This window comes from Eucyclogobius newberryi, unplaced genomic scaffold (genome assembly GCF_026437365.1).
Source record: "Eucyclogobius newberryi isolate DKJ021-1_F unplaced genomic scaffold, fEucNew1.0.hap1 SCAF_50, whole genome shotgun sequence".
NCBI classification, from domain to species: domain Eukaryota; kingdom Metazoa; phylum Chordata; class Actinopteri; order Gobiiformes; family Gobiidae; genus Eucyclogobius; species Eucyclogobius newberryi.
The window spans coordinates 423,550-439,351 of NW_027316168.1; the positions used below are offsets into that span (position 1 = coordinate 423,550).

At 46.2% G+C, this 15,802-nt stretch overlaps 43 non-coding genes and 16 pseudogenes across 43 annotated transcripts; all 59 read right to left on the bottom strand.

The window, feature by feature from the left end:
• Window positions 1–11: 11 nt before the first annotated feature.
• LOC140382988 (5S ribosomal RNA) lies at window positions 12–130 on the bottom strand (annotated as a pseudogene).
• Window positions 131–276: 146 nt separating this feature from the next.
• Window positions 277–395, bottom strand: LOC140382989 (5S ribosomal RNA; annotated as a pseudogene).
• A 157-nt stretch (window positions 396–552) lies between these two features.
• On the bottom strand, window positions 553–671 carry LOC140382849 (5S ribosomal RNA; annotated as a pseudogene).
• Window positions 672–817: 146 nt separating this feature from the next.
• Window positions 818–936, bottom strand: LOC140382431 (5S ribosomal RNA). Its single transcript, XR_011931852.1, has one exon. It is a non-coding gene; the product is annotated as a 5S ribosomal RNA (ribosomal RNA).
• A 146-nt stretch (window positions 937–1,082) lies between these two features.
• LOC140382990 (5S ribosomal RNA) lies at window positions 1,083–1,201 on the bottom strand (annotated as a pseudogene).
• A 146-nt stretch (window positions 1,202–1,347) lies between these two features.
• Window positions 1,348–1,466, bottom strand: LOC140382993 (5S ribosomal RNA; annotated as a pseudogene).
• A 207-nt stretch (window positions 1,467–1,673) lies between these two features.
• On the bottom strand, window positions 1,674–1,792 carry LOC140381811 (5S ribosomal RNA). Its single transcript, XR_011931293.1, has one exon. It is a non-coding gene; the product is annotated as a 5S ribosomal RNA (ribosomal RNA).
• A 146-nt stretch (window positions 1,793–1,938) lies between these two features.
• Window positions 1,939–2,057, bottom strand: LOC140381812 (5S ribosomal RNA). Its single transcript, XR_011931294.1, has one exon. It is a non-coding gene; the product is annotated as a 5S ribosomal RNA (ribosomal RNA).
• Window positions 2,058–2,203: 146 nt separating this feature from the next.
• On the bottom strand, window positions 2,204–2,322 carry LOC140381813 (5S ribosomal RNA). The gene has a single exon (XR_011931295.1). It is a non-coding gene; the product is annotated as a 5S ribosomal RNA (ribosomal RNA).
• Window positions 2,323–2,468: 146 nt separating this feature from the next.
• Window positions 2,469–2,587, bottom strand: LOC140381814 (5S ribosomal RNA). The gene has a single exon (XR_011931296.1). It is a non-coding gene; the product is annotated as a 5S ribosomal RNA (ribosomal RNA).
• Window positions 2,588–2,732: 145 nt separating this feature from the next.
• LOC140381815 (5S ribosomal RNA) lies at window positions 2,733–2,851 on the bottom strand. Its single transcript, XR_011931297.1, has one exon. It is a non-coding gene; the product is annotated as a 5S ribosomal RNA (ribosomal RNA).
• Window positions 2,852–2,997: 146 nt separating this feature from the next.
• On the bottom strand, window positions 2,998–3,116 carry LOC140381816 (5S ribosomal RNA). Its single transcript, XR_011931298.1, has one exon. It is a non-coding gene; the product is annotated as a 5S ribosomal RNA (ribosomal RNA).
• A 146-nt stretch (window positions 3,117–3,262) lies between these two features.
• On the bottom strand, window positions 3,263–3,381 carry LOC140381817 (5S ribosomal RNA). The gene has a single exon (XR_011931299.1). It is a non-coding gene; the product is annotated as a 5S ribosomal RNA (ribosomal RNA).
• Window positions 3,382–3,527: 146 nt separating this feature from the next.
• Window positions 3,528–3,646, bottom strand: LOC140381818 (5S ribosomal RNA). The gene has a single exon (XR_011931300.1). It is a non-coding gene; the product is annotated as a 5S ribosomal RNA (ribosomal RNA).
• A 146-nt stretch (window positions 3,647–3,792) lies between these two features.
• Window positions 3,793–3,911, bottom strand: LOC140381821 (5S ribosomal RNA). Its single transcript, XR_011931302.1, has one exon. It is a non-coding gene; the product is annotated as a 5S ribosomal RNA (ribosomal RNA).
• A 146-nt stretch (window positions 3,912–4,057) lies between these two features.
• On the bottom strand, window positions 4,058–4,176 carry LOC140381822 (5S ribosomal RNA). The gene has a single exon (XR_011931303.1). It is a non-coding gene; the product is annotated as a 5S ribosomal RNA (ribosomal RNA).
• A 146-nt stretch (window positions 4,177–4,322) lies between these two features.
• Window positions 4,323–4,441, bottom strand: LOC140381823 (5S ribosomal RNA). Its single transcript, XR_011931304.1, has one exon. It is a non-coding gene; the product is annotated as a 5S ribosomal RNA (ribosomal RNA).
• A 146-nt stretch (window positions 4,442–4,587) lies between these two features.
• Window positions 4,588–4,706, bottom strand: LOC140381824 (5S ribosomal RNA). Its single transcript, XR_011931305.1, has one exon. It is a non-coding gene; the product is annotated as a 5S ribosomal RNA (ribosomal RNA).
• A 146-nt stretch (window positions 4,707–4,852) lies between these two features.
• On the bottom strand, window positions 4,853–4,971 carry LOC140381825 (5S ribosomal RNA). Its single transcript, XR_011931306.1, has one exon. It is a non-coding gene; the product is annotated as a 5S ribosomal RNA (ribosomal RNA).
• A 146-nt stretch (window positions 4,972–5,117) lies between these two features.
• On the bottom strand, window positions 5,118–5,236 carry LOC140382798 (5S ribosomal RNA; annotated as a pseudogene).
• A 156-nt stretch (window positions 5,237–5,392) lies between these two features.
• LOC140382423 (5S ribosomal RNA) lies at window positions 5,393–5,511 on the bottom strand. The gene has a single exon (XR_011931845.1). It is a non-coding gene; the product is annotated as a 5S ribosomal RNA (ribosomal RNA).
• A 146-nt stretch (window positions 5,512–5,657) lies between these two features.
• LOC140382634 (5S ribosomal RNA) lies at window positions 5,658–5,776 on the bottom strand. Its single transcript, XR_011932041.1, has one exon. It is a non-coding gene; the product is annotated as a 5S ribosomal RNA (ribosomal RNA).
• A 146-nt stretch (window positions 5,777–5,922) lies between these two features.
• On the bottom strand, window positions 5,923–6,041 carry LOC140382216 (5S ribosomal RNA). Its single transcript, XR_011931659.1, has one exon. It is a non-coding gene; the product is annotated as a 5S ribosomal RNA (ribosomal RNA).
• Window positions 6,042–6,208: 167 nt separating this feature from the next.
• On the bottom strand, window positions 6,209–6,327 carry LOC140382868 (5S ribosomal RNA). The gene has a single exon (XR_011932074.1). It is a non-coding gene; the product is annotated as a 5S ribosomal RNA (ribosomal RNA).
• A 159-nt stretch (window positions 6,328–6,486) lies between these two features.
• On the bottom strand, window positions 6,487–6,605 carry LOC140382203 (5S ribosomal RNA). The gene has a single exon (XR_011931647.1). It is a non-coding gene; the product is annotated as a 5S ribosomal RNA (ribosomal RNA).
• A 163-nt stretch (window positions 6,606–6,768) lies between these two features.
• On the bottom strand, window positions 6,769–6,887 carry LOC140381826 (5S ribosomal RNA). The gene has a single exon (XR_011931307.1). It is a non-coding gene; the product is annotated as a 5S ribosomal RNA (ribosomal RNA).
• A 146-nt stretch (window positions 6,888–7,033) lies between these two features.
• On the bottom strand, window positions 7,034–7,152 carry LOC140382587 (5S ribosomal RNA). The gene has a single exon (XR_011931997.1). It is a non-coding gene; the product is annotated as a 5S ribosomal RNA (ribosomal RNA).
• A 146-nt stretch (window positions 7,153–7,298) lies between these two features.
• LOC140382799 (5S ribosomal RNA) lies at window positions 7,299–7,417 on the bottom strand (annotated as a pseudogene).
• Window positions 7,418–7,573: 156 nt separating this feature from the next.
• LOC140381827 (5S ribosomal RNA) lies at window positions 7,574–7,692 on the bottom strand. The gene has a single exon (XR_011931308.1). It is a non-coding gene; the product is annotated as a 5S ribosomal RNA (ribosomal RNA).
• Window positions 7,693–7,838: 146 nt separating this feature from the next.
• On the bottom strand, window positions 7,839–7,957 carry LOC140382852 (5S ribosomal RNA; annotated as a pseudogene).
• Window positions 7,958–8,115: 158 nt separating this feature from the next.
• Window positions 8,116–8,234, bottom strand: LOC140381828 (5S ribosomal RNA). Its single transcript, XR_011931309.1, has one exon. It is a non-coding gene; the product is annotated as a 5S ribosomal RNA (ribosomal RNA).
• Window positions 8,235–8,380: 146 nt separating this feature from the next.
• Window positions 8,381–8,499, bottom strand: LOC140382994 (5S ribosomal RNA; annotated as a pseudogene).
• A 161-nt stretch (window positions 8,500–8,660) lies between these two features.
• Window positions 8,661–8,779, bottom strand: LOC140381829 (5S ribosomal RNA). Its single transcript, XR_011931310.1, has one exon. It is a non-coding gene; the product is annotated as a 5S ribosomal RNA (ribosomal RNA).
• A 146-nt stretch (window positions 8,780–8,925) lies between these two features.
• Window positions 8,926–9,044, bottom strand: LOC140382995 (5S ribosomal RNA; annotated as a pseudogene).
• A 159-nt stretch (window positions 9,045–9,203) lies between these two features.
• Window positions 9,204–9,322, bottom strand: LOC140381830 (5S ribosomal RNA). The gene has a single exon (XR_011931311.1). It is a non-coding gene; the product is annotated as a 5S ribosomal RNA (ribosomal RNA).
• Window positions 9,323–9,468: 146 nt separating this feature from the next.
• Window positions 9,469–9,587, bottom strand: LOC140382996 (5S ribosomal RNA; annotated as a pseudogene).
• A 161-nt stretch (window positions 9,588–9,748) lies between these two features.
• Window positions 9,749–9,867, bottom strand: LOC140381833 (5S ribosomal RNA). The gene has a single exon (XR_011931313.1). It is a non-coding gene; the product is annotated as a 5S ribosomal RNA (ribosomal RNA).
• Window positions 9,868–10,013: 146 nt separating this feature from the next.
• Window positions 10,014–10,132, bottom strand: LOC140382997 (5S ribosomal RNA; annotated as a pseudogene).
• A 156-nt stretch (window positions 10,133–10,288) lies between these two features.
• LOC140382222 (5S ribosomal RNA) lies at window positions 10,289–10,407 on the bottom strand. The gene has a single exon (XR_011931664.1). It is a non-coding gene; the product is annotated as a 5S ribosomal RNA (ribosomal RNA).
• Window positions 10,408–10,566: 159 nt separating this feature from the next.
• On the bottom strand, window positions 10,567–10,685 carry LOC140381834 (5S ribosomal RNA). Its single transcript, XR_011931314.1, has one exon. It is a non-coding gene; the product is annotated as a 5S ribosomal RNA (ribosomal RNA).
• A 146-nt stretch (window positions 10,686–10,831) lies between these two features.
• On the bottom strand, window positions 10,832–10,950 carry LOC140382588 (5S ribosomal RNA). Its single transcript, XR_011931998.1, has one exon. It is a non-coding gene; the product is annotated as a 5S ribosomal RNA (ribosomal RNA).
• Window positions 10,951–11,096: 146 nt separating this feature from the next.
• On the bottom strand, window positions 11,097–11,215 carry LOC140382589 (5S ribosomal RNA). The gene has a single exon (XR_011931999.1). It is a non-coding gene; the product is annotated as a 5S ribosomal RNA (ribosomal RNA).
• A 146-nt stretch (window positions 11,216–11,361) lies between these two features.
• On the bottom strand, window positions 11,362–11,480 carry LOC140381835 (5S ribosomal RNA). Its single transcript, XR_011931315.1, has one exon. It is a non-coding gene; the product is annotated as a 5S ribosomal RNA (ribosomal RNA).
• Window positions 11,481–11,626: 146 nt separating this feature from the next.
• Window positions 11,627–11,745, bottom strand: LOC140382590 (5S ribosomal RNA). Its single transcript, XR_011932000.1, has one exon. It is a non-coding gene; the product is annotated as a 5S ribosomal RNA (ribosomal RNA).
• A 157-nt stretch (window positions 11,746–11,902) lies between these two features.
• Window positions 11,903–12,021, bottom strand: LOC140381836 (5S ribosomal RNA). The gene has a single exon (XR_011931316.1). It is a non-coding gene; the product is annotated as a 5S ribosomal RNA (ribosomal RNA).
• Window positions 12,022–12,167: 146 nt separating this feature from the next.
• On the bottom strand, window positions 12,168–12,286 carry LOC140382998 (5S ribosomal RNA; annotated as a pseudogene).
• Window positions 12,287–12,453: 167 nt separating this feature from the next.
• LOC140381837 (5S ribosomal RNA) lies at window positions 12,454–12,572 on the bottom strand. The gene has a single exon (XR_011931317.1). It is a non-coding gene; the product is annotated as a 5S ribosomal RNA (ribosomal RNA).
• Window positions 12,573–12,717: 145 nt separating this feature from the next.
• On the bottom strand, window positions 12,718–12,836 carry LOC140381838 (5S ribosomal RNA). The gene has a single exon (XR_011931318.1). It is a non-coding gene; the product is annotated as a 5S ribosomal RNA (ribosomal RNA).
• Window positions 12,837–12,982: 146 nt separating this feature from the next.
• On the bottom strand, window positions 12,983–13,101 carry LOC140382999 (5S ribosomal RNA; annotated as a pseudogene).
• A 167-nt stretch (window positions 13,102–13,268) lies between these two features.
• LOC140381839 (5S ribosomal RNA) lies at window positions 13,269–13,387 on the bottom strand. Its single transcript, XR_011931319.1, has one exon. It is a non-coding gene; the product is annotated as a 5S ribosomal RNA (ribosomal RNA).
• Window positions 13,388–13,532: 145 nt separating this feature from the next.
• LOC140382432 (5S ribosomal RNA) lies at window positions 13,533–13,651 on the bottom strand. Its single transcript, XR_011931853.1, has one exon. It is a non-coding gene; the product is annotated as a 5S ribosomal RNA (ribosomal RNA).
• A 146-nt stretch (window positions 13,652–13,797) lies between these two features.
• Window positions 13,798–13,916, bottom strand: LOC140382592 (5S ribosomal RNA). The gene has a single exon (XR_011932002.1). It is a non-coding gene; the product is annotated as a 5S ribosomal RNA (ribosomal RNA).
• Window positions 13,917–14,061: 145 nt separating this feature from the next.
• LOC140381840 (5S ribosomal RNA) lies at window positions 14,062–14,180 on the bottom strand. Its single transcript, XR_011931320.1, has one exon. It is a non-coding gene; the product is annotated as a 5S ribosomal RNA (ribosomal RNA).
• A 146-nt stretch (window positions 14,181–14,326) lies between these two features.
• On the bottom strand, window positions 14,327–14,445 carry LOC140383000 (5S ribosomal RNA; annotated as a pseudogene).
• Window positions 14,446–14,606: 161 nt separating this feature from the next.
• On the bottom strand, window positions 14,607–14,725 carry LOC140381841 (5S ribosomal RNA). The gene has a single exon (XR_011931321.1). It is a non-coding gene; the product is annotated as a 5S ribosomal RNA (ribosomal RNA).
• A 146-nt stretch (window positions 14,726–14,871) lies between these two features.
• On the bottom strand, window positions 14,872–14,990 carry LOC140383001 (5S ribosomal RNA; annotated as a pseudogene).
• Window positions 14,991–15,149: 159 nt separating this feature from the next.
• Window positions 15,150–15,268, bottom strand: LOC140381844 (5S ribosomal RNA). The gene has a single exon (XR_011931322.1). It is a non-coding gene; the product is annotated as a 5S ribosomal RNA (ribosomal RNA).
• A 146-nt stretch (window positions 15,269–15,414) lies between these two features.
• LOC140382593 (5S ribosomal RNA) lies at window positions 15,415–15,533 on the bottom strand. The gene has a single exon (XR_011932003.1). It is a non-coding gene; the product is annotated as a 5S ribosomal RNA (ribosomal RNA).
• A 145-nt stretch (window positions 15,534–15,678) lies between these two features.
• On the bottom strand, window positions 15,679–15,797 carry LOC140381846 (5S ribosomal RNA). Its single transcript, XR_011931324.1, has one exon. It is a non-coding gene; the product is annotated as a 5S ribosomal RNA (ribosomal RNA).
• Between the last annotated feature and the right edge of the window lie 5 nt (window positions 15,798–15,802).

The window sequence follows — 15,802 nt, forward strand, 5'->3', positions numbered from 1 at the left end:
AAGTGTGAAAATGCTCACAGCACCTGGTATTCCCAGGCGGTGTTCCATCCAAGTACTAACAAGGCCCAACCCCGCTTGGCTTCCGAGATCAAACGAGATCGGGCTGGTCCAGGGTGGTATGGCCGTGAGCGAAATGTTCCAGGTCAAAACGGCCTTTTTTATATCAAACACTGTCTTTTCGTGAAAAATACCTTCACGCCACTTGCTCGGTCAAAATTGGGATATCTCAATGAAAAACTTCTTTTTTTTTTTTTGACGGGTGAAAAAGTGTGAAAATGCTCACAGCACCTGGTATTCCCAGGCGGTGTTCCATCCAAGTACTAACAAGGCCCAACCCCGCTTGGCTTCCGAGATCAAACGAGATCGGGCTGGTCCAGGGTGGTATGGCCGTGAGCGAAATGTTCCAGGTCAAAACGGCCTTTTTTATATCAAACACTGTCTTTTCGTGAAGAGTACCTTCACGCCACTTGCTCGGTCAAAATTGGGATATCTCAATGAAAAACTTCTTTTTTTTTTTTTTTTTTTTTTTTGACAGGTGAAAAAGTGTGAAAATGCTCACAGCACCTGGTATTCCCAGGCGGTCTCCCATCCAAGTACTAACAAGGCCCAACCCCGCTTGGCTTCCGAGATCAAACGAGATTGGGCTGGTCCAGGGTGGTATGGCCGTGAGCGAAATGTTCCAGGTCAAAACGGCCTTTTTTATATCAAACACTGTCTTTTCGTGAAGAGTACCTTCACGCCACTTGCTCGGTCAAAATTGGGATATCTCAATGAAAAACTTCTTTTTTTTTTTTTGACGGGTGAAAAAGTGTGAAAATGCTCACAGCACCTGGTATTCCCAGGCGGTCTCCCATCCAAGTACTAACAAGGCCCAACCCTGCTTGGCTTCCGAGATCAGACGAGATCGGGCTGGTCCAGGGTGGTATGGCCGTGAGCGAAATGTTCCAGGTCAAAACGGCCTTTTTTATATCAAACACTGTCTTTTCGTGAAGAGTACCTTCACGCCACTTGCTCGGTCAAAATTGGGATATCTCAATGAAAAACTTCTTTTTTTTTTTTTGACGGGTGAAAAAGTGTGAAAATGCTCACAGCACCTGGTATTCCCAGGCGGTGTTCCATCCAAGTACTAACAAGGCCCAACCCCGCTTGGCTTCCGAGATCAAACGAGATCGGGCTGGTCCAGGGTGGTATGGCCGTGAGCGAAATGTTCCAGGTCAAAACGGCCTTTTTTATATCAAACACTGTCTTTTCGTGAAGAGTACCTTCACGCCACTTGCTCGGTCAAAATTGGGATATCTCAATGAAAAACTTCTTTTTTTTTTTTTGACGGGTGAAAAAGTGTGAAAATGCTCACAGCACCTGGTATTCCCAGGCGGTGTTCCATCCAAGTACTAACAAGGCCCAACCCCGCTTGGCTTCCGAGATCAAACGAGATCGGGCTGGTCCAGGGTGGTATGGCCGTGAGCGAAATGTTCCAGGTCAAAACTCGTATAAATGGCTTTTTTTGCCGTGAGCGAAATGTTCCAGGTCAAAACGGCCTTTTTTATATCAAACACTGTCTTTTCGTGAAGAGTACCTTCACGCCACTTGCTCGGTCAAAATTGGGATATCTCAATGAAAAACTTATTTTTTTTTTTTTTTTTTTTTTTTTGACAGGTGAAAAAGTGTGAAAATGCTCACAGCACCTGGTATTCCCAGGCGGTCTCCCATCCAAGTACTAACCAGGCCCAACCCTGCTTGGCTTCCGAGATCAGACGAGATCGGGCTGGTCCAGGGTGGTATGGCCGTGAGCGAAATGTTCCAGGTCAAAACGGCCTTTTTTATATCAAACACTGTCTTTTCGTGAAGAGTACCTTCACGCCACTTGCTCGGTCAAAATTGGGATATCTCAATGAAAAACTTCTTTTTTTTTTTTTGACGGGTGAAAAAGTGTGAAAATGCTCACAGCACCTGGTATTCCCAGGCGGTCTCCCATCCAAGTACTAACCAGGCCCAACCCTGCTTGGCTTCCGAGATCAGACGAGATCGGGCTGGTCCAGGGTGGTATGGCCGTGAGCGAAATGTTCCAGGTCAAAACGGCCTTTTTTATATCAAACACTGTCTTTTCGTGAAGAGTACCTTCACGCCACTTGCTCGGTCAAAATTGGGATATCTCAATGAAAAACTTCTTTTTTTTTTTTTGACGGGTGAAAAAGTGTGAAAATGCTCACAGCACCTGGTATTCCCAGGCGGTCTCCCATCCAAGTACTAACCAGGCCCAACCCTGCTTGGCTTCCGAGATCAGACGAGATCGGGCTGGTCCAGGGTGGTATGGCCGTGAGCGAAATGTTCCAGGTCAAAACGGCCTTTTTTATATCAAACACTGTCTTTTCGTGAAGAGTACCTTCACGCCACTTGCTCGGTCAAAATTGGGATATCTCAATGAAAAACTTCTTTTTTTTTTTTTGACGGGTGAAAAAGTGTGAAAATGCTCACAGCACCTGGTATTCCCAGGCGGTCTCCCATCCAAGTACTAACCAGGCCCAACCCTGCTTGGCTTCCGAGATCAGACGAGATCGGGCTGGTCCAGGGTGGTATGGCCGTGAGCGAAATGTTCCAGGTCAAAACGGCCTTTTTTATATCAAACACTGTCTTTTCGTGAAGAGTACCTTCACGCCACTTGCTCGGTCAAAATTGGGATATCTCAATGAAAAACTTCTTTTTTTTTTTTGACAGGTGAAAAAGTGTGAAAATGCTCACAGCACCTGGTATTCCCAGGCGGTCTCCCATCCAAGTACTAACCAGGCCCAACCCTGCTTGGCTTCCGAGATCAGACGAGATCGGGCTGGTCCAGGGTGGTATGGCCGTGAGCGAAATGTTCCAGGTCAAAACGGCCTTTTTTATATCAAACACTGTCTTTTCGTGAAGAGTACCTTCACGCCACTTGCTCGGTCAAAATTGGGATATCTCAATGAAAAACTTCTTCTTTTTTTTTTGACGGGTGAAAAAGTGTGAAAATGCTCACAGCACCTGGTATTCCCAGGCGGTCTCCCATCCAAGTACTAACCAGGCCCAACCCTGCTTGGCTTCCGAGATCAGACGAGATCGGGCTGGTCCAGGGTGGTATGGCCGTGAGCGAAATGTTCCAGGTCAAAACGGCCTTTTTTATATCAAACACTGTCTTTTCGTGAAGAGTACCTTCACGCCACTTGCTCGGTCAAAATTGGGATATCTCAATGAAAAACTTCTTTTTTTTTTTTTGACGGGTGAAAAAGTGTGAAAATGCTCACAGCACCTGGTATTCCCAGGCGGTCTCCCATCCAAGTACTAACCAGGCCCAACCCTGCTTGGCTTCCGAGATCAGACGAGATCGGGCTGGTCCAGGGTGGTATGGCCGTGAGCGAAATGTTCCAGGTCAAAACGGCCTTTTTTATATCAAACACTGTCTTTTCGTGAAGAGTACCTTCACGCCACTTGCTCGGTCAAAATTGGGATATCTCAATGAAAAACTTCTTTTTTTTTTTTTGACGGGTGAAAAAGTGTGAAAATGCTCACAGCACCTGGTATTCCCAGGCGGTCTCCCATCCAAGTACTAACCAGGCCCAACCCTGCTTGGCTTCCGAGATCAGACGAGATCGGGCTGGTCCAGGGTGGTATGGCCGTGAGCGAAATGTTCCAGGTCAAAACGGCCTTTTTTATATCAAACACTGTCTTTTCGTGAAGAGTACCTTCACGCCACTTGCTCGGTCAAAATTGGGATATCTCAATGAAAAACTTCTTTTTTTTTTTTTGACAGGTGAAAAAGTGTGAAAATGCTCACAGCACCTGGTATTCCCAGGCGGTCTCCCATCCAAGTACTAACCAGGCCCAACCCTGCTTGGCTTCCGAGATCAGACGAGATCGGGCTGGTCCAGGGTGGTATGGCCGTGAGCGAAATGTTCCAGGTCAAAACGGCCTTTTTTATATCAAACACTGTCTTTTCGTGAAGAGTACCTTCACGCCACTTGCTCGGTCAAAATTGGGATATCTCAATGAAAAACTTCTTCTTTTTTTTTTGACGGGTGAAAAAGTGTGAAAATGCTCACAGCACCTGGTATTCCCAGGCGGTCTCCCATCCAAGTACTAACCAGGCCCAACCCTGCTTGGCTTCCGAGATCAGACGAGATCGGGCTGGTCCAGGGTGGTATGGCCGTGAGCGAAATGTTCCAGGTCAAAACGGCCTTTTTTATATCAAACACTGTCTTTTCGTGAAGAGTACCTTCACGCCACTTGCTCGGTCAAAATTGGGATATCTCAATGAAAAACTTCTTTTTTTTTTTTTGACGGGTGAAAAAGTGTGAAAATGCTCACAGCACCTGGTATTCCCAGGCGGTCTCCCATCCAAGTACTAACCAGGCCCAACCCTGCTTGGCTTCCGAGATCAGACGAGATCGGGCTGGTCCAGGGTGGTATGGCCGTGAGCGAAATGTTCCAGGTCAAAACGGCCTTTTTTATATCAAACACTGTCTTTTCGTGAAGAGTACCTTCACGCCACTTGCTCGGTCAAAATTGGGATATCTCAATGAAAAACTTCTTCTTTTTTTTTTGACGGGTGAAAAAGTGTGAAAATGCTCACAGCACCTGGTATTCCCAGGCGGTCTCCCATCCAAGTACTAACCAGGCCCAACCCTGCTTGGCTTCCGAGATCAGACGAGATCGGGCTGGTCCAGGGTGGTATGGCCGTGAGCGAAATGTTCCAGGTCAAAACGGCCTTTTTTATATCAAACACTGTCTTTTCGTGAAGAGTACCTTCACGCCACTTGCTCCGTCAAAATTGGGATATCTCAATGAAAAACTTCTTTTTTTTTTTTTGACGGGTGAAAAAGTGTGAAAATGCTCACAGCACCTGGTATTCCCAGGCGGTCTCCCATCCAAGTACTAACCAGGCCCAACCCTGCTTGGCTTCCGAGATCAGACGAGATCGGGCTGGTCCAGGGTGGTATGGCCGTGAGCGAAATGTTCCAGGTCAAAACGGCCTTTTTTATATCAAACACTGTCTTTTCGTGAAGAGTACCTTCACGCCACTTGCTCGGTCAAAATTGGGATATCTCAATGAAAAACTTCTTTTTTTTTTTTTGACGGGTGAAAAAGTGTGAAAATGCTCACAGCACCTGGTATTCCCAGGCGGTGTTCCATCCAAGTACTAACAAGGCCCAACCCCGCTTGGCTTCCGAGATCAAACGAGATCGGGCTGTTCCAGGGTGGTATGGCCGTGAGCGAAATGTTCCAGGTCAAAACTCGTATAAATGGCTTTTTTTGCATCAAACACTGTCTTTTCGTGAAGAGTACCTTCACGCCACTTGCTCGGTCAAAATTGGGATATCTCAATGAAAAACTTCTTCTTTTTTTTTTGACGGGTGAAAAAGTGTGAAAATGCTCACAGCACCTGGTATTCCCAGGCGGTCTCCCATCCAAGTACTAACCAGGCCCAACCCTGCTTGGCTTCCGAGATCAGACGAGATCGGGCAGGTCCAGGGTGGTATGGCCGTGAGCGAAATGTTCCAGGTCAAAACGGCCTTTTTTATATCAAACACTGTCTTTTCGTGAAGAGTACCTTCACGCCACTTGCTCGGTCAAAATTGGGATATCTCAATGAAAAACTTCTTTTTTTTTTTTTGACGGGTGAAAAAGTGTGAAAATGCTCACAGCACCTGGTATTCCCAGGCGGTCTCCCATTCAAGTACTAACAAGGCCCAACCCCGCTTGGCTTCCGAGATCAAACGAGATCGGGCTGGTCCAGGGTGGTATGGCCGTGAGCGAAATGTTCCAGGTCAAAACGGCCTTTTTTATATCAAACACTGTCTTTTCGTGAAGAGTACCTTCACGCCACTTGCTCGGTCAAAATTGGGATATCTCAATGAAAAACTTCTTTTTTTTTTTTTGACGGGTGAAAAAGTGTGAAAATGCTCACAGCACCTGGTATTCCCAGGCGGTCTCCCATCCAAGTACTAACCAGGCCCAACCCTGCTTGGCTTCCGAAATCAGACGAGATCGGGCTGGTCCAGGGTGGTATGGCCGTGAGCGAAATGTTCCAGGTCAAAACTCGTATAAATGGCTTTTTTTGCATCAAACACTGTCTTTTCGTGAAGAGTACCTTCACGCCACTTGCTCGGTCAAAATTGGGATATCTCAATGAAAAAAATCTTTTTTTTTTTTTCTTTTTTTTTTGACAGGTGAAAAAGTGTGAAAATGCTCACAGCACCTGGTATTCCCAGGCGGTCTCCCATCCAAGTACTAAACAGGCCCAACCCTGCTTGGCTTCCGAGATCAGACGAGATCGGGCGGGTCCAGGGTGGTATGGCCGTGAGCGAAATGTTCCAGGTCAAAACTCGTATAAATGGCTTTTTTTGCATCAAACACTGTCTTTTCGTGAAGAGTACCTTCACGCCACTTGCTCGGTCAAAATTGGGATATCTCAATGAAAAAAATCTTTTTTTTTTTTTTTTGACAGGTGAAAAAGTGTGAAAATGCTCACAGCACCTGGTATTCCCAGGCGGTCTCCTATCCAAGTACTAAACAGGCCCAACCCTGCTTGGCTTCCGAGATCAGACGAGATCGGGCGGGTCCAGGGTGGTATGGCCGTGAGCGAAATGTTCCATGTCAAAACTCGTATAAATGGCTTTTTTTGCATCAAACACTGTCTTTTCGTGAAGAGTACCTTCACGCCACTTGCTCGGTCAAAATTGGGATATCTCAATGAAAAACTTTTTTTTTTTTTTTTTTTTTTTGACAGGTGAAAAAGTGTGAAAATGCTCACAGCACCTGGTATTCCCAGGCGGTCTCCCATCCAAGTACTAACCAGGCCCAACCCTGCTTGGCTTCCGAGATCAGACGAGATCGGGCTGGTCCAGGGTGGTATGGCCGTGAGCGAAATGTTCCAGGTCAAAACGGCCTTTTTTATATCAAACACTGTCTTTTCGTGAAGAGTACCTTCACGCCACTTGCTCGGTCAAAATTGGGATATCTCAATGAAAAACTTCTTTTTTTTTTTTTGACGGGTGAAAAAGTGTGAAAATGCTCACAGCACCTGGTATTCCCAGGCGGTCTCCCATCCAAGTACTAACAAGGCCCAACCCCGCTTGGCTTCCGAGATCAAACGAGATCGGGCTGGTCCAGGGTGGTATGGCCGTGAGCGAAATGTTCCAGGTCAAAACGGCCTTTTTTATATCAAACACTGTCTTTTCGTGAAGAGTACCTTCACGCCACTTGCTCGGTCAAAATTGGGATATCTCAATGAAAAACTTCTTTTTTTTTTTTTGACGGGTGAAAAAGTGTGAAAATGCTCACAGCACCTGGTATTCCCAGGCGGTGTTCCATCCAAGTACTAACAAGGCCCAACCCCGCTTGGCTTCCGAGATCAAACGAGATCGGGCTGTTCCAGGGTGGTATGGCCGTGAGCGAAATGTTCCAGGTCAAAACTCGTATAAATGGCTTTTTTTGCATCAAACACTGTCTTTTCGTGAAGAGTACCTTCACGCCACTTGCTCGGTCAAAATTGGGATATCTCAATGAAAAACTTCTTTTTTTTTTTTTGACAGGTGAAAAAGTGTGAAAATGCTCACAGCACCTGGTATTCCCAGGCGGTCTCCCATCCAAGTACTAACCAGGCCCAACCCTGCTTGGCTTCCGAGATCAGACGAGATCGGGCTGGTCCAGGGTGGTATGGCCGTGAGCGAAATGTTCCAGGTCAAAACGGCCTTTTTTATATCAAACACTGTCTTTTCGTGAAGAGTACCTTCACGCCACTTGCTCGGTCAAAATTGGGATATCTCAATGAAAAACTTCTTTTTTTTTTTTTGACGGGTGAAAAAGTGTGAAAATGCTCACAGCACCTGGTATTCCCAGGCGGTCTCCCATCCAAGTACTAACAAGGCCAAACCCCGCTTGGCTTCCGAGATCAAACGAGATCGGGCTGGTCCAGGGTGGTATGGCCGTGAGCGAAATGTTCCAGGTCAAAACGGCCTTTTTTATATCAAACACTGTCTTTTCGTGAAGAGTACCTTCACGCCACTTGCTCGGTCAAAATTGGGATATCTCAATGAAAAACTTCTTTTTTTTTTTTTTTTTTTTTTTTTGACAGGTGAAAAAGTGTGAAAATGCTCACAGCACCTGGTATTCCCAGGCGGTCTCCCATCCAAGTACTAACCAGGCCCAACCCTGCTTGGCTTCCGAGATCAGACGAGATCGGGCTGGTCCAGGGTGGTATGGCCGTGAGCGAAATGTTCCAGGTCAAAACGGCCTTTTTTATATCAAACACTGTCTTTTCGTGAAGAGTACCTTCACGCCACTTGCTCGGTCAAAATTGGGATATCTCAATGAAAAACTTCTTTTTTTTTTTTTGACGGGTGAAAAAGTGTGAAAATGCTCACAGCACCTGGTATTCCCAGGCGGTGTTCCATCCAAGTACTAACAAGGCCCAACCCCGCTTGGCTTCCGAGATCAAACGAGATCGGGCTGGTCCAGGGTGGTATGGCCGTGAGCGAAATGTTCCAGGTCAAAACTCGTATAAATGGCTTTTTTTGCATCAAACACTGTCTTTTCGTGAAGAGTACCTTCACGCCACTTGCTCGGTCAAAATTGGGATATCTCAATGAAAAACTTCTTTTTTTTTTTTTTTTTTGACAGGTGAAAAAGTGTGAAAATGCTCACAGCACCTGGTATTCCCAGGCGGTCTCCCATCCAAGTACTAACCAGGCCCAACCCTGCTTGGCTTCCGAGATCAGACGAGATCGGGCTGGTCCAGGGTGGTATGGCCGTGAGCGAAATGTTCCAGGTCAAAACGGCCTTTTTTATATCAAACACTGTCTTTTCGTGAAGAGTACCTTCACGCCACTTGCTCGGTCAAAATTGGGATATCTCAATGAAAAACTTCTTTTTTTTTTTTTGACGGGTGAAAAAGTGTGAAAATGCTCACAGCACCTGGTATTCCCAGGCGGTGTTCCATCCAAGTACTAACAAGGCCCAACCCCGCTTGGCTTCCGAGATCAAACGAGATCGGGCTGGTCCAGGGTGGTATGGCCGTGAGCGAAATGTTCCAGGTCAAAACGGCCTTTTTTATATCAAACACTGTCTTTTCGTGAAGAGTACCTTCACGCCACTTGCTCGGTCAAAATTGGGATATCTCAATGAAAAACTTCTTTTTTTTTTTTTTTTTTTTTTTTTTGACAGGTGAAAAAGTGTGAAAATGCTCACAGCACCTGGTATTCCCAGGCGGTCTCCCATCCAAGTACTAACCAGGCCCAACCCTGCTTGGCTTCCGAGATCAGACGAGATCGGGCTGGTCCAGGGTGGTATGGCCGTGAGCGAAATGTTCCAGGTCAAAACGGCCTTTTTTATATCAAACACTGTCTTTTCGTGAAGAGTACCTTCACGCCACTTGCTCGGTCAAAATTGGGATATCTCAATGAAAAACTTCTTTTTTTTTTTTTGACGGGTGAAAAAGTGTGAAAATGCTCACAGCACCTGGTATTCCCAGGCGGTGTTCCATCCAAGTACTAACAAGGCCCAACCCCGCTTGGCTTCCGAGATCAAACGAGATCGGGCTGGTCCAGGGTGGTATGGCCGTGAGCGAAATGTTCCAGGTCAAAACTCGTATAAATGGCTTTTTTTGCATCAAACACTGTCTTTTCGTGAAGAGTACCTTCACGCCACTTGCTCGGTCAAAATTGGGATATCTCAATGAAAAACTTCTTTTTTTTTTTTTTTTTTGACAGGTGAAAAAGTGTGAAAATGCTCACAGCACCTGGTATTCCCAGGCGGTCTCCCATCCAAGTACTAACCAGGCCCAACCCTGCTTGGCTTCCGAGATCAGACGAGATCGGGCTGGTCCAGGGTGGTATGGCCGTGAGCGAAATGTTCCAGGTCAAAACGGCCTTTTTTATATCAAACACTGTCTTTTCGTGAAGAGTACCTTCACGCCACTTGCTCGGTCAAAATTGGGATATCTCAATGAAAAACTTCTTTTTTTTTTTTTGACGGGTGAAAAAGTGTGAAAATGCTCACAGCACCTGGTATTCCCAGGCGGTGTTCCATCCAAGTACTAACAAGGCCCAACCCCGCTTGGCTTCCGAGATCAAACGAGATCGGGCTGGTCCAGGGTGGTATGGCCGTGAGCGAAATGTTCCAGGTCAAAACGGCCTTTTTTATATCAAACACTGTCTTTTCGTGAAGAGTACCTTCACGCCACTTGCTCGGTCAAAATTGGGATATCTCAATGAAAAACTTCTTTTTTTTTTTTTTTTTTTTTTTGACAGGTGAAAAAGTGTGAAAATGCTCACAGCACCTGGTATTCCCAGGCGGTCTCCCATCCAAGTACTAACCAGGCCCAACCCTGCTTGGCTTCCGAGATCAGGCGAGATCGGGCTGGTCCAGGGTGGTATGGCCGTGAGCGAAATGTTCCAGGTCAAAACGGCCTTTTTTATATCAAACACTGTCTTTTCGTGAAGAGTACCTTCACGCCACTTGCTCGGTCAAAATTGGGATATCTCAATGAAAAACTTCTTTTTTTTTTTTTTTTTTTTTTTTTTGACAGGTGAAAAAGTGTGAAAATGCTCACAGCACCTGGTATTCCCAGGCGGTCTCCCATCCAAGTACTAACCAGGCCCAACCCTGCTTGGCTTCCGAGATCAGACGAGATCGGGCTGGTCCAGGGTGGTATGGCCGTGAGCGAAATGTTCCAGGTCAAAACGGCCTTTTTTATATCAAACACTGTCTTTTCGTGAAGAGTACCTTCACGCCACTTGCTCGGTCAAAATTGGGATATCTCAATGAAAAACTTCTTTTTTTTTTTTTGACGGGTGAAAAAGTGTGAAAATGCTCACAGCACCTGGTATTCCCAGGCGGTCTCCCATCCAAGTACTAACAAGGCCCAACCCCGCTTGGCTTCCGAGATCAAACGAGATCGGGCTGGTCCAGGGTGGTATGGCCGTGAGCGAAATGTTCCAGGTCAAAACGGCCTTTTTTATATCAAACACTGTCTTTTCGTGAAGAGTACCTTCACGCCACTTGCTCGGTCAAAATTGGGATATCTCAATGAAAAACTTCTTTTTTTTTTTTTGACGGGTGAAAAAGTGTGAAAATGCTCACAGCACCTGGTATTCCCAGGCGGTCTCCCATCCAAGTACTAACAAGGCCCAACCCCGCTTGGCTTCCGAGATCAAACGAGATCGGGCTGGTCCAGGGTGGTATGGCCGTGAGCGAAATGTTCCAGGTCAAAACGGCCTTTTTTATATCAAACACTGTCTTTTCGTGAAGAGTACCTTCACGCCACTTGCTCGGTCAAAATTGGGATATCTCAATGAAAAACTTCTTTTTTTTTTTTTGACAGGTGAAAAAGTGTGAAAATGCTCACAGCACCTGGTATTCCCAGGCGGTCTCCCATCCAAGTACTAACCAGGCCCAACCCTGCTTGGCTTCCGAGATCAGACGAGATCGGGCTGGTCCAGGGTGGTATGGCCGTGAGCGAAATGTTCCAGGTCAAAACGGCCTTTTTTATATCAAACACTGTCTTTTCGTGAAGAGTACCTTCACGCCACTTGCTCGGTCAAAATTGGGATATCTCAATGAAAAACTTCTTTTTTTTTTTTTGACGGGTGAAAAAGTGTGAAAATGCTCACAGCACCTGGTATTCCCAGGCGGTCTCCCATCCAAGTACTAACAAGGCCCAACCCCGCTTGGCTTCCGAGATCAAACGAGATCGGGCTGGTCCAGGGTGGTATGGCCGTGAGCGAAATGTTCCAGGTCAAAACGGCCTTTTTTATATCAAACACTGTCTTTTCGTGAAGAGTACCTTCACGCCACTTGCTCGGTCAAAATTGGGATATCTCAATGAAAAACTTCTTTTTTTTTTTTTTTTTTTTTTTTGACAGGTGAAAAAGTATGAAAATGCTCACAGCACCTGGTATTCCCAGGCGGTCTCCCATCCAAGTACTAACCAGGCCCAACCCTGCTTGGCTTCCGAGATCAGACGAGATCGGGCTGGTCCAGGGTGGTATGGCCGTGAGCGAAATGTTCCAGGTCAAAACGGCCTTTTTTATATCAAACACTGTCTTTTCGTGAAGAGTACCTTCACGCCACTTGCTCGGTCAAAATTGGGATATCTCAATGAAAAACTTCTTTTTTTTTTTTTGACGGGTGAAAAAGTGTGAAAATGCTCACAGCACCTGGTATTCCCAGGCGGTGTTCCATCCAAGTACTAACAAGGCCCAACCCCGCTTGGCTTCCGAGATCAAACGAGATCGGGCTGGTCCAGGGTGGTATGGCCGTGAGCGAAATGTTCCAGGTCAAAACTCGTATAAATGGCTTTTTTTGCATCAAACACTGTCTTTTCGTGAAGAGTACCTTCACGCCACTTGCTCGGTCAAAATTGGGATATCTCAATGAAAAACTTCTTTTTTTTTTTTTTTTTTTTTTTTGACGGGTGAAAAAGTGTGAAAATGCTCACAGCACCTGGTATTCCCAGGCGGTCTCCCATCCAAGTACTAACCAGGCCCAACCCTGCTTGGCTTCCGAGATCAGACGAGATCGGGCTGGTCCAGGGTGGTATGGCCGTGAGCGAAATGTTCCAGGTCAAAACGGCCTTTTTTATATCAAACACTGTCTTTTCGTGAAGAGTACCTTCACGCCACTTGCTCGGTCAAAATTGGGATATCTCAATGAAAAACTTCTTTTTTTTTTTTGACGGGTGAAAAAGTGTGAAAATGCTCACAGCACCTGGTATTCCCAGGCGGTCTCCCATCCAAGTACTAACCAGGCCCAACCCTGCTTGGCTTCCGAGATCAGACGAGATCGGGCTGGTCCAGGGTGGTATGGCCGTGAGCGAAATGTTCCAGGTCAAAACGGCCTTTTTTATATCAAACACTGTCTTTTCGTGAAGAGTACCTTCACGCCACTTGCTCGGTCAAAATTGGGATATCTCAATGAAAAACTTCTTTTTTTTTTTTTGACGGGTGAAAAAGTGTGAAAATGCTCACAGCACCTGGTATTCCCAGGCGGTGTTCCATCCAAGTACTAACAAGGCCCAACCCCGCTTGGCTTCCGAGATCAAACGAGATCGGGCTGGTCCAGGGTGGTATGGCCGTGAGCGAAATGTTCCAGGTCAAAACTCGTATAAATGGCTTTTTTTGCATCAAACACTGTCTTTTCGTGAAGAGTACCTTCACGCCACTTGCTCGGTCAAAATTGGGATATCTCAATGAAAAACTTCTTTTTTTTTTTTTTTTTTTTTTTTGACGGGTGAAAAAGTGTGAAAATGCTCACAGCACCTGGTATTCCCAGGCGGTCTCCCATCCAAGTACTAACCAGGCCCAACCCTGCTTGGCTTCCGAGATCAGACGAGATCGGGCTGGTCCAGGGTGGTATGGCCGTGAGCGAAATGTTCCAGGTCAAAACGGCCTTTTTTATATCAAACACTGTCTTTTCGTGAAGAGTACCTTCACGCCACTTGCTCGGTCAAAATTGGGATATCTCAATGAAAAACTTCTTTTTTTTTTTTGACGGGTGAAAAAGTGTGAAAATGCTCACAGCACCTGGTATTCCCAGGCGGTCTCCCATCCAAGTACTAACAAGGCCCAACCCTGCTTGGCTTCCGAGATCAGACGAGATCGGGCTGGTCCAGGGTGGTATGGCCGTGAGCGAAATGTTCCAGGTCAAAACGGCCTTTTTTATATCAAACACTGTCTTTTCGTGAAGAGTACCTTCACGCCACTTGCTCGGTCAAAATTGGGATATCTCAATGAAAAACTTCTTTTTTTTTTTTTGACGGGTGAAAAAGTGTGAAAATGCTCACAGCACCTGGTATTCCCAGGCGGTCTCCCATCCAAGTACTAACAAGGCCCAACCCCGCTTGGCTTCCGAGATCAAACGAGATCGGGCTGGTCCAGGGTGGTATGGCCGTGAGCGAAATGTTCCAGGTCAAAACGGCCTTTTTTATATCAAACACTGTCTTTTCGTGAAGAGTACCTTCACGCCACTTGCTCGGTCAAAATTGGGATATCTCAATGAAAAACTTCTTTTTTTTTTTTGACAGGTGAAAAAGTGTGAAAATGCTCACAGCACCTGGTATTCCCAGGCGGTCTCCCATCCAAGTACTAACCAGGCCCAACCCTGCTTGGCTTCCGAGATCAGACGAGATCGGGCTGGTCCAGGGTGGTATGGCCGTGAGCGAAATGTTCCAGGTCAAAACGGCCTTTTTTATATCAAACACTGTCTTTTCGTGAAGAGTACCTTCACGCCACTTGCTCGGTCAAAATTGGGATATCTCAATGAAAAACTTCTTTTTTTTTTTTTGACGGGTGAAAAAGTGTGAAAATGCTCACAGCACCTGGTATTCCCAGGCGGTGTTCCATCCAAGTACTAACAAGGCCCAACCCCGCTTGGCTTCCGAGATCAAACGAGATCGGGCTGGTCCAGGGTGGTATGGCCGTGAGCGAAATGTTCCAGGTCAAAACTCGTATAAATGGCTTTTTTTGCATCAAACACTGTCTTTTCGTGAAGAGTACCTTCACGCCACTTGCTCGGTCAAAATTGGGATATCTCAATGAAAAACTTCTTTTTTTTTTTTTTTTTTGACAGGTGAAAAAGTGTGAAAATGCTCACAGCACCTGGTATTCCCAGGCGGTCTCCCATCCAAGTACTAACCAGGCCCAACCCTGCTTGGCTTCCGAGATCAGACGAGATCGGGCTGGTCCAGGGTGGTATGGCCGTGAGCGAAATGTTCCAGGTCAAAACGGCCTTTTTTATATCAAACACTGTCTTTTCGTGAAGAGTACCTTCACGCCACTTGCTCGGTCAAAATTGGGATATCTCAATGAAAAACTTCTTTTTTTTTTTTTGACGGGTGAAAAAGTGTGAAAATGCTCACAGCACCTGGTATTCCCAGGCGGTGTTCCATCCAAGTACTAACAAGGCCCAACCCCGCTTGGCTTCCGAGATCAAACGAGATCGGGCTGGTCCAGGGTGGTATGGCCGTGAGCGAAATGTTCCAGGTCAAAACGGCCTTTTTTATATCAAACACTGTCTTTTCGTGAAGAGTACCTTCACGCCACTTGCTCGGTCAAAATTGGGATATCTCAATGAAAAACTTCTTTTTTTTTTTTTTTTTTTTTTTTTTGACAGGTGAAAAAGTGTGAAAATGCTCACAGCACCTGGTATTCCCAGGCGGTCTCCCATCCAAGTACTAACCAGGCCCAACCCTGCTTGGCTTCCGAGATCAGACGAGATCGGGCTGGTCCAGGGTGGTATGGCCGTGAGCGAAATGTTCCAGGTCAAAACGGCCTTTTTTATATCAAACACTGTCTTTTCGTGAAGAGTACCTTCACGCCACTTGCTCGGTCAAAATTGGGATATCTCAATGAAAAACTTCTTTTTTTTTTTTTGACGGGTGAAAAAGTGTGAAAATGCTCACAGCACCTGGTATTCCCAGGCGGTCTCCCATCCAAGTACTAACAAGGCCCAACCCCGCTTGGCTTCCGAGATCAAACGAGATCGGGCTGGTCCAGGGTGGTATGGCCGTGAGCGAAATGTTCCAGGTCAAAACGGCCTTTTTTATATCAAACACTGTCTTTTCGTGAAGAGTACCTTCACGCCACTTGCTCGGTCAAAATTGGGATATCTCAATGAAAAACTTCTTTTTTTTTTTTGACAGGTGAAAAAGTGTGAAAATGCTCACAGCACCTGGTATTCCCAGGCGGTCTCCCATCCAAGTACTAACCAGGCCCAACCCTGCTTGGCTTCCGAGATCAGACGAGATCGGGCTGGTCCAGGGTGGTATGGCCGTGAGCGAAAT